This window comes from Rhyacophila brunnea, unplaced genomic scaffold, assembly GCF_057557595.1.
Source record: "Rhyacophila brunnea isolate RB1 unplaced genomic scaffold, BYU_Rbru_1.0 scaffold_24, whole genome shotgun sequence".
In the NCBI taxonomy this organism is placed as follows: Eukaryota; Metazoa; Arthropoda; class Insecta; order Trichoptera; family Rhyacophilidae; genus Rhyacophila; species Rhyacophila brunnea.
In genome coordinates, this window is record NW_028232904.1 from 23948401 (window position 1) to 23960717 (window position 12317).

Consider the following 12317-nt stretch of genomic DNA (forward strand, 5'->3'; position numbering starts at 1 on the left):
CAAAACTATTTACAGCCATTCCCAATTAAGTATGACCTACTGAACATATTATTTAATATTCAAAGCCAAACGAAAATAAGTATGAATTATTAAATTTGGCGTTGAAAGTGTTTGAAGTTTAATCATGTGTCATTTTTTTCTGACAATGGACCCAATTTTAACTTCAGTTGGAAATTACTTTAATTTAATTTTATGTTATTTAGGATTTATTTGTAAATTAATTAAGATGTTTAAATGTCTCATCCAGGGATTGGAAATGCAAAATTGGAGATAATATTTGATAGGCCCTCACAGCGACTTATTTTTGTCAACAAAACTATACCAGATGAGGTAAGAAAAAAGCCATTCGATATGAAAAACATTGCTTGATTTCTGTTAAACTTTTCCCCTAAACCTTGGAAATTCTCATCAAAAAAATCATAATATCTTCTGACTTTATATACACTTATTTCATTTATTTTAAATTAAAGGACTATTCGCCTGCGGCACAATTTTTTGAGTTTTTAAACAGGACAATATGCGTATACGTTGATGTCGATTTAAAAAATTGAAACATCCTGTTTGTAAACAATGCAACTGTATGAGTATTATCTTCGCCTCAACTCTTGTTAACACATCTATAACTGTGTGCATTTAAAAAGTATGTTTACATGGTATCTACCATATAATATTTTAAAGCTCTTCACACTCTTCACACAAAAAAAATCTGCCGTTGATGAATTTTAAATTTAATTTTGCTCTTTACATGGTAAAAAGGTTGCCAATCTCTGCTCATACATTATCAAACCTTGCCATTTCATCGCCCCATGTCTAAGTCTTGCGTTAAGTGAAAAATTACTAATATTCCCCGAGGAAAACAAAATAATGTTTGTTTTATTTAATTCCGTATAGAATCAGATTTAGATGGCCACACAATTGATTATAAAAGATCAACGATTTTTTAATAAAATCTTTTTTCATCAACTGCACATTATTTTTTATGATAGATATCACTTTCTTTTTATTTATTTTTTTTATTTAAATCTGTCTTTTCTGGAACCAAATACTTGCATTAGTTTCTCAGATTTTGTTCGATTTTTGATAAAAAATATTGTTAGGGTATAAGTAAGTAATAGTAATTTATAATTTAATTTTATGTTTTAGATATTTTGCAAGTAAGTCTGTAAATATTTATGTATTTCATATTTTTTTACTACACATTATACTTGAGGACGACAATAATTTCATCAACAAACCCCCTCGATAGGAAATCCTAACACCTAGCTCTCTTTCGTCCATTATAAAGTAAACTCTATATTTAGTAGTCTCAAGAAGCGGGAAATTTTCTATTTAACAAACGCGAGCGATAAAATCTATTTTTCAAACAAATTTTCCAACAGTTTTGTTGACTAGTGAAATATATACCTATGAATTATTGGCATTCCGATTCCTTATATAGCGATTTATTTTACGATGAAAGATCGACTTCCGGCCTTAGTGCACAATGAAAAATAACGCAATAAAACCGCGTGCGACCGATGGCAGAGTGCGCGCACGGGGGAAGTGCGAATAACCGGGAACGTATGACGGGAGCACATTTCCCCGGATGTGGGGGAATCCCCCGGGGAGCGAGGCGAAGGCGTTTCGCGAAATACCGCCGAAGCCTATGGCCGACTATGATAGACTGCCACTGTCGACTGCTCTATGTTTATAGCGGAGAATTTATTTCGAGTGGGAAATATGAGATTCTCAAACGAGTTACTGCCACGTGTTTTTTGGAAAGGTATATCGCGCCTACCTGTGTAATACGAATAAAGTGTGTTTGTATTGTAGAACTGATAATAAACGTCAAATTCTTTATGTTCTGATGTATGACACGTGATTTAGTTGCAACAATATTCGATTCACATAATATTTCAAATATCGAGTTTTGATATAATAGCAAAAAAACACCAGAGCACTTTTTTGGAATAAGAAGAAAATGTATTGAACTCCCTTGAATATTATTATTGAGTGAGTGAGTCGATTTACATTTTTTTAAAATATATATACGAGTATTATAATACCCTTAAGAGCGTACATAAGTGAAACGGAAAATAATTTTCAATACAATGTGGGACGTAATTTTGGCCGCGTTACCATTCGGAGAGCGATAGTTGACTTGTGAGCACGGCCATTTGTTTTGTGATGGAGTTAGAGTAATATATTCTTAAATCATGCAAAGAAGAATAAAAAACGCTCCGCATGTACTTGAAAAAGAAAACATGTCAATGAATATACTATTAATATTAGTAATATAAAAATAAACATAACATTAAATGGACGTATGTTGGATTTTTATGACAAAATATATTTCGTTCAGCTTGCGTCATTTTCACAATCCGCGCATCGCCTAGTCACGATCTTTTTAGACCATGCCTCAGCTGAGGTATAGCCTTAAGACTGTAGAAACACAGCACACTATGAGGACTCGATAAATTGATTAGAAAAGCCTTGGTGACAAAACTCACATTATTCATTAATTATGATACCAACAGTCACTTTTATCAATGATTTTAACATAGTTCAAAGTGACTTTTGATACCCAACTATTTTTTTATCACTATCAGAATCACTTGGTACATTTCACTCAAAAATGACAAAATTGCAAAATGTGAGTTATAACTCTAGACCATCCTGGCCAGTCTTGGTACAGCCAGTAAGTTGGAATTAATTTGATGACCTTTCTCTAACGTATTGGCTCTTTCCCCCTTTTTTCCTTTTCCTCATCTTCCATTTCACGTAAAATAACATAGTTGTAGATAATATACGTAGTGGCGCAGTCTTTAGCAGCATGACTCATTTCATATATTTAACAAAAAAAAATTCAAGGACAAATCATGTCAAACTTCACCCAAAAAAACTTTATCCAAAGCTTTTACTTACGTAATATAAGTAGAAAATTCTATAGACTTGAATACTGTCTTGGTATATAATATGACGTGTGGATGAATTCCAAATTAAATTAAGTTATATTATTTAAGGACGAAATCAACGCAAAGAAAACCAAAGTTTTGTTTTGCCAACAGCACCTGTCCTGATCCAGATTTTCCTCTGATTAGCGAGGGAAAAATATTAAGAATGTCGACAACTTTAAATACCTGGGGATACACATCACGGTAGATGGCATTTTGCAGAAATAGCTCGCTATCCGACGTTGGACCTGGCTCGGCTACATGCTGCGGATGCCAGAAGAGAACTTCAACCTAGCTTTTCTGTTCTTCAAGCCAACTGAATTTATGTGACCTGGAAAGCCATTAAATACTATATATAGGATGTATACAGCGAAGTTACGGGATGGTTTGACCTGGAAAGATGCAAGAAGTCTGGCGAGCGACAGGGATTCTTGGAGGCACCTCGTGGTGTCCATAAGCTCCGACTATGGGTAGTGACAGGGTGAAAGAAGAAGATGACTTAAGGACATATAGCTCTGTCAGTATGTTATACTTTTGATGAAGAGAAATAATCCTAATTTTAGTATGTAAATATCTAAAATAATAGCCCGTATTTTAGACGTATTGTAACCAAAAAGTCTTAAGTCACGAATATGTTTAATGAATATAGTAACAAAAAAAATTCAATCACTATATCTCAAAAAGGTATTATGTAGCTACGTCAACTCTGTAATAGTTCCAGCGCGAAATTCTTTCCAATAATCTGAGGATAAAAACTTTTCTAATACTCGTACAACACGTGTTAATATAAGGTTCCGACATACACAATATATACATAGGTATATAATATTATAATAATATTGAGAGTTCGGTAACATATTTTCATTTGGCCTTTTTCAAAATGATGTATAGCGAACAAACGTAGATTTAGCTTAAAGTTAACGTAAAATATAATTACTTGAAGTCAGTAAAGGCTCATTCTTCTTGGTTGGGTCGATTATGATCCCAAACCCATTCATAAACCCGCACAAATATGTGATACCTACCATACTTATTTATTGTTGTCATCCAGGCACTTAACAATCACGGATCATCAGTAGAACGTGATTTTATAACAATCATTTATTCGTAGACCACGACCGGGTCAACTTGATACAGGATGACCGTCGTCCAATCGAACAAATCTGATCTATATATCGACACCTCCTACGTATACTATTGTAACTAACAAAATGACGTTTTTCACTTTTTTTCATTTTTCGTATCCATAGTATGTATTACATAATATGATGCCATTTACAGAATTTCAAAATTTGTATTATAAGTGCGATTTTCAAGCATTGCACATTATTGTATCTCAAATATCTTGAATTTTTTCCGACGTGAAGTATGGTAAAGTATTTAGCAATACTATACGCGGGAAACACACGGAGATCTTGCCGCGCGGGTGTATTGTTACTGCTAATTACAATACTTTACTTCGGACGGGAGGTGACACACCGCTAGCAGTGTGAACTTTTGGTTATATTGTATTTTTTGTATGATTTGGTAAATATTAAATACCATAATGAAGAGATCTAGACAATGCCAATGAAAATTGCGCAATATGCCCGCCTCTACAGCACTTTAGTGTCAAGAATACAAAAATTGATAGAAAATCTATGCGTTCACAAAAATGTGTGATTAGGCCAGATGGGACAATTAATAGTACAGCGTATAATATTATAGAAACGGATAATAATAGTAAAACAACAATGGATGAAATAAATTCTACCCAGGGAAACTGTGACTTTAGAATTCAAGGTAAGTTAATATTTTTATTTTTTTTCTCGTACGACAACAAAAAGTATCGTAAGTAATACTTACCATTGTCTTCGTCGTTTCTTTGCTTGTAACTATTATTGTATGTAATATTTACCATATTTTACGTCGGAAAAAACTGAAAAAAAATATTGTATCTATCACTTATGGTAATTTACGTCGTGCTTATTTTAGTAAAATAAATTGTATGTAGTACTTATCATATTATACGGCGACATACAATTTTAGTTGCAATAGTATACGTGTGATAACTTTTATAAATTCATGTTTATTTAGTTGTTTTGCTTTTTACAGAGTCACCACTGCCTCCAGGTGCTGATTAAAATATGATAATGGAACTTTTAGACATTATTTGTGACGATGATGAGACTAGTGCCAGCGTTGCTGATACAAACAGACTACATTCTCTCGAAAAGATTAATAGTAAAAGTAATTGGATAAATTATATAGAGCTATTATTGTGAAAAATTACCTGAAGAGGTACTGTTACCATAAGGCATGAGATTTATAATCCTTAAAAAAACCCCCCATTTTTAATGGTTAAGGTTTTGGGTGATCGAAATAATGTGGAAATATGTAGCTAAATTAGCGATAAATGAAAAGCAATGCAGAGTTTTTGCTGAAACTCAGTCGTGGCGACGTTTTACCATTAAATGTCATCTGACGAAATGAAAATAACATAGAATTGGTACTCGTAAAAGTCTGCAAAAAAAGTTTCTAGCTACATTCTCTATTTGTAACCAATTCGTATGCACAGCTTTGGACAAGGTGGATAATGAAACTTGCGTTTTAATAACTGATCAACGAAGTCAACACAAACATTATAATGTTGTATTAACTTATGATATGAAAATCAGTGTTTCCGACCATGTTAAGTCCATCCAACCGGACGAATCATATTATGTTCGACAGCGATCAAGCAAATTTTACTTGGATGGCGACCTGGATTTTATCCCTCTGTTTAAACTATATAATGAATGGTATGAACCCACAATATACACACATAAAGCTCAAACAGAAAGGCAGTATCAATTATTCATAATCAATGAAAATTTTAAATTGTGTTGTGTAACTATGTCCCTAAAAAGGACCAGTGTGACCAATGTCACATTTTCAAAAACTTACAAGTAAGAGTAGCATCCACTGAGCAACTCCCAGTTTATGGCAAGAACCTTGATCGTCAGTTCAAATTATTTGATAAACATGATGTTCAATCATCAAATGGCAGAATGCCCTTCACGGGAATTTGAGTATATTTTATTATAAACGTAAATTATCGGTTTTCAATTTCACTGTTTTTCAATTCACACAAATGGTTGCTACATTTTACATGTAGCAGAAGGCTGAAGGCAAACGAGGTGCAAATGAGGACTCAAGTTGCTTACTTAATTTTGTAACCAAATATTGTGCCCAATGAGCAAAAGACTTCAGGTTTTGGTCTAACAAACAGAAATCGCATTAATTATGACTTTAACATGACTGTATGCGGTCCATAAATATAATGTTAATGTAAAGTACACATTTTTGGAATGGGGACATACGCAAAATAAAGAGGACTGCGCTCAAGCCCTGATTGAAAGATGTTCAAAAAACAAACAAATTTTTGCACCTCCAGAACGGTACTGTCTAGTTAGATGGGCAAAACAAAGAGAAAACCCGAGGATGTGGTAGGGATCAATCACGTAGACATGTTTGATTTCAGAGCTCTATTAAAATATCATATATTATGGACTAATGCAAATTACTATAAATCACAATGATCCGTTTAAGATTAATTACAAGTGCAACTTGTCTAGCACTTTCTACTCGACCATGGTCGTGAAAAGTAACACCTAGCCCACGCAACGAGAAACTTCATTTTCTTTAATCATAAATATTGCCAATTCCAAAAGCTAAGACAGATGATTTACTGAATATGTGCAACAGTGGAATCATTCCTGGAGTTATATCGAGTTTTTCAGTAATTTCATACATGTCAATACCTACCACTGAAATTCCACCAGCAGATTCTGAGGAAGATTGATTTTATTATTTGTGAATACGAAAACCTATACCAAATGGTGTTCTCGTAGGATGAAAATAAAATAATATGCCAGTGTAAGCAATTTCTTTTTGGTTGTATGTTTTAAATTTTGCATGGTTCTTTTGTCACATCATATAATTGAAAATTAATTCCAAACTAAAAATATAGTTGCATAATGATTTTTTTTCAGTTTCACGTATATTTTAACCTGAAGTGCACCCTTCCATCTAATCACCCATTGTTATTCCCTTGTCTGATTTTACTTTGATATTATTGATATATTAATTTACCAAGAATTCGTAAGAACGTTGGTTTGAAGTGATTGTAATTTTTATTTTTTGCTTTTAATTTTATTTCAATATTTACATACTTCCTTGAATTGGATTTTTGATTGAAATTGTTTCTTCTCTATTTTTGTCTGAATGTTTAATTTTTATCACGTCATGAAAGACTTAAATTTATTTTATGTTTTATTAAGTAATTTTATTTAGATAGTATTTTTTCCAACCTACCTGTCTGACGACCCATACCATAATTTTTAATTATTGCTATTACCGAATTATGATTTAAAATACGCAAAAAATCCTAGGTAACGAAATGTTTTTAGTATATACAATATATTTTAACAAAACTAGGACGACGTAAATTATGATAAGTATCACATACAACTAAATGCATGTAAGAGGTTCCTCCGTAAACTATTGTATGTGCTTGATACAATATTTCGAACAAATTCTTTTCCGCAGTATAATGTTGTAACAGCATTTTCTGATAAACCACAAAAAATATTAGATATCCTTAAATGCAAAACAAATCTATTTATAATTGACAATAGACATCCCAAATTTGGTGCAAAACATTCAAAAGGTCGACTTACACTAAGTTTTTGTATCTTTAAACCGCTCTCCTGTAAAGTTGCGATTATGAAGTTACAATACTATACGTAGGAGGTGTCGATATAATTCTGAACACCTGGCAAGCCGTGATACCGGCTCTTGTGATTCATCAACCTCCTTCATCAAAAGTGTACCATCAAGTGGTAACCAAATAAACAAAACCGCACGAGTGCTAGTGCAACCAGACCACGGAGCCCACCTAATTAACACCAAGGTTAGTGCCTGGATCAATTCTCGTTTAAACCGCCCCACCCCCTCTAGACCCGTAATCTACGAGCATCCCAAAATTACAGTCCACTGCGAAAAGCCCAACCACTTTTTTCTAGTACCATAGTGGTGGCAGGTTACAAACGTAAAACATAAAGTATCAGAAATGCAAACCATGAAACTCACATTTTAATGGCTTATTAAGGCACGCCCACTAAAATCCTATTTCAGAGAGATACTGCGACCTAAAGAAAATAGTGTTGCTTTTATTAATTCCTGAAACAACACCATGTAACTATTATAAAAACTCCAACAAAACCACAAAAAAATACAAAAAAATAATGGTAAAATTAATTTAAATATTTATTTTTATTTAATTAAACTTATTCTGACATATTATTATAGAAACTATTTTTCCAACGAATAATTCACATGATTTGGGAATGTAACATTCTTTATGGAGCAAAATAATTATATATTATATTATAATACATTTGGACAACACTTTCCATATACCAATCGGATTCTACCGTATAAATAGGTTATCGGATTCCGGTTAATATAAATACTTAACCAATGCATGCAATATATGCTGATTCGAGTCCTGTCCGGAATCATATTTGTGTCAAGATGTATAATATTTAGTATAAAGTTATGTTTCTGAAGTTTCCAAAATATGTATTATAATCATTATATTGATTCAATTTGAAAACATAATTTTATAATCTTCAATCACAATTAATTGACTTCGGTCACAACATAATTTTTATAAGGTTTTCTTAAAACCTCAGTGTTTATGTGATCATTTCGCTAATACTACTGTAGTACTATTTCACTACACTATTACCATTGGGTCTCATGGCACGTTATATTATTATAAAAGAATAATATACTACGAGTATATATATTATCACGTATATATATTTTTTGTATATATTATAATATGTATGTTATATAAAAAAACAATATGTAAATTTTTCTTAAGAAAACTAAATCTATGGTAAAAATATAATCCGTATCAATCTATCCGTATCCGCATCTTTATATATTATGTTAGTATAATATATATGAATAAAATAATAAATTACATTTTCTCATCGCATATTATAAGTTCGAATAACATTTTTTTCCATTTATTTTTGGCTGCTTCACTCTGATTTATTTCATTCTAGTCTACCGAGTACCGACACAATGTTACATACGTACATGGTACACGATATATAATTTTATGATAGTAGTTATGTATTATTATATATTCTTAGTGTGTGTATATAATAACAATACGTCCTATATACCTAATACCAGTGGCAAATAGTAGAGGTATGCTGGATCCGACATAAATAGTGCACATTAAAGTTTGTCAGTCAAACGTATTTGTTTTCTTATTGTTGTTTTTATTTAATAAAACGCAATTTTTTATAGTACTTATTCCACTTTAATTAATATATTAGGACCGGTTTCGTCCGCCTCAGTGGGACATTTTCAACAGTTGAAAATGTCCCACTGAGGCGGACAAAACCGGTTCTAATATATTAATTAAAGTGGAATAAGTACTATAAAAAATTACGTGTTATTAAATAAAAACAACAATACAATGCAGTTCCACTATGAATTGACAGTTAACAAAATAAAAGTATTTGTTTTCATTAAACCAAGACTACAATATTATGTAAATAGTGTTATATATAATTATGGCATTAAACCATACATATAATTATTTAGATATTTTATAGATAGAAGAATATTTTTTATTAAATTTAATATGGTTTGGTTAGGCAGGACTTATTAATTTTAGAAAACTAACCAACACAATTTGTATTATGTTCAACCCACTTTCATATATTATTCTACTTATTCATTAAACCGAGACTACAATATGATGTAAATAGTATTATATATAATTATGGCATTAAACCATACATATTTTTAGATATTTTATAGATAGAAGAATATTTTTTATTAAATTTGATATGGTTTGGTTAGGCAGGACTTTTATTAATTTAATTTGAGAAAACTAACCAACACAATTTGTATTATGTTCAACCCACTTTCATATATTATTCTACTTATTGTACATATGATTGACAATGTTTTGTGTACACTATTCACATCGAATCTTAACAGCTTAACTTCACCCCTCACGACTGCCTAATATAATATGTTACCATGATATACTAATCAATCTATAAGTAAAGTTTATCATAGATTCCTCAGTTATTCGTATGTAATAATGTAATACTTCAATTTTGTAAAATGAACACACTAATTTACCAGCAGGAGGGTAGTAATTGAAATGCCCGATAAATGTTTAATTCAAGTTAATTTGACCGACCGTTTCCATAATATGCTATAACATATGTATATATGGGGTATACCTAATCTCACTAGACTCCACTAATGCACTTACTAACCCATACAACGATTGACTGCTAGCCGCTTATACGTGATGTCGCAGCAATGTCAGTTTATCTTGAGCAATCAACTCACTAAAATGCATCGTGAATGATATTTGAGTCTGCTTCTCTGAAATCATAATATAAGGCGTCTAATTACAAAAAGCGACAAGTCCACAATTCGATATTTTCGGGAAACAACGTTTTTATGTTTCAAGCTTTAATTATTTGTTTAACGTGAGATTATTTTTTCCGTTGTATTCTATGTCGAAATTAGAACCAAATGGCAATTTGTTTCAGCTGATAAACTCTTAAATGTAATAAATAGGCAAAATAAAATTGGACGTAGCGCTACTTGTACCTCACTTTTTTATTTATTCCGCATAAGGGCTACAGCTTGGGAGACGCCATTTCCAATATTGAACGTTCCCTTATTGGTTGACTTAAACATGCGCGAAATTAACCAAGCTTTAAATAATATGAAACACGGACTTGGCGCTTTTTGTAACAAATCGATACGTGCGTATTTTTTTTCGATTTTGACCAAATCTGGACTTATCGCTTTTTGGAATTAGACGCCTAATATGTGTGGTAACAAGTGTAGGGATTGCAATACCGAATGAAAATATCAATACCGGTTTTCCGTATTTCATATCCTCAAATATTACTAATATTGAATACGCGTTTTGTTTAAACGACAAATTTTGATGCATGATACAGACGTAACTATTGAAAATAACATTATTGTTTTACTCGAGAATGAGCTTGTTACAACCTCACCCAGACGGAAACCCACTTTCCATTACATTTGTGTTCCTTGGATTAAATAATTTGGCACCTGGTGCCAATATTTTTTAAACATTTTTCTATTAAATATGTTACGTTTAATAAACAAGAATACATTCTGCATAATAATATAATCTCTAGTATGCAGTCCATATTTTTAAATAGAGTGATAACATCTCAGTTTATATTATTATCATAGATCCCGGGCTCAAATCCCGCGTCTGGCAGTCACAGTATGTTGATTTTAAACGTATCTAGTGAAAGATTATGGACCTAAAAGCTTGAGCAAATAACTTACACCCATGTCTAGTAAAAGTAGGATCAAACATAAATTAAAATTAACAATATAACAATATGTCGCTATAAACTTGAAGCAGGGACCGATAGAAGTAGAATCCGCTTGTAGAGTCATTCATTCATAATTATATTCATTCTTTATTTTTTAAATATACTTACTAAATTATCTTGAATCAATTGGTAAGTTGAATTAATATTAAGTACCTATTGAATTGATTTGTTTAAATTGTAATATATTACCTTGCGTTGGTGATAGGGATTAATTTATTCTAAAACGGCTCATAGTGTCTAAAATACGGCTACAAATCATTGAATTTGTTAGACAAACGTGAATCAGATTATATTGACTTTAGTTTGATTCATTATCAATGAATTTGATTCGGATCATTTGTTCAATTAGAAACTAAATTGACGATTCGTCTAAATCCTACGTGATACCTACGTTCGATTCAAGGGAAGGTACCTACTAATGAGACGTGTATTTTCAAATAACGTCAAGTCCACATTCGGTTTGTCAAGCATTATATAGTTGATTTTAACGATTGTTTATTTTTATATTGGAATAATATGTATATACATTATAAAAGTCTATACACCGTTAATTGTAAATAAAAATTTAACCCATCGAAATCTATGTATACAATATTATTTATTTGCATCTGGTTGGGCCAATTATAGTAGTTTTTTCCCACCTACCTCACCTCAGATATTGTCATCATTCGACCGTGACAACGAGTGCGTGTAGGCTTGTTATAGCTTAACCGCCGTTTAACACGATCACTGCTTAAATATTAATAAATATTTAATTACCACTTAAATAACATGCTAATTGTATCTAATGGCCATTTAACGGAGACACGGTAGCCGTGCCGTCCACGTCGAACGAGTTTTAATGATTAATTCGATTATACATACTGATTCAGAAGTTATTCGTGGACCACGGCTGGGTCAGTTTGATATAGTGTGTCCGTCGTCCAAGCGA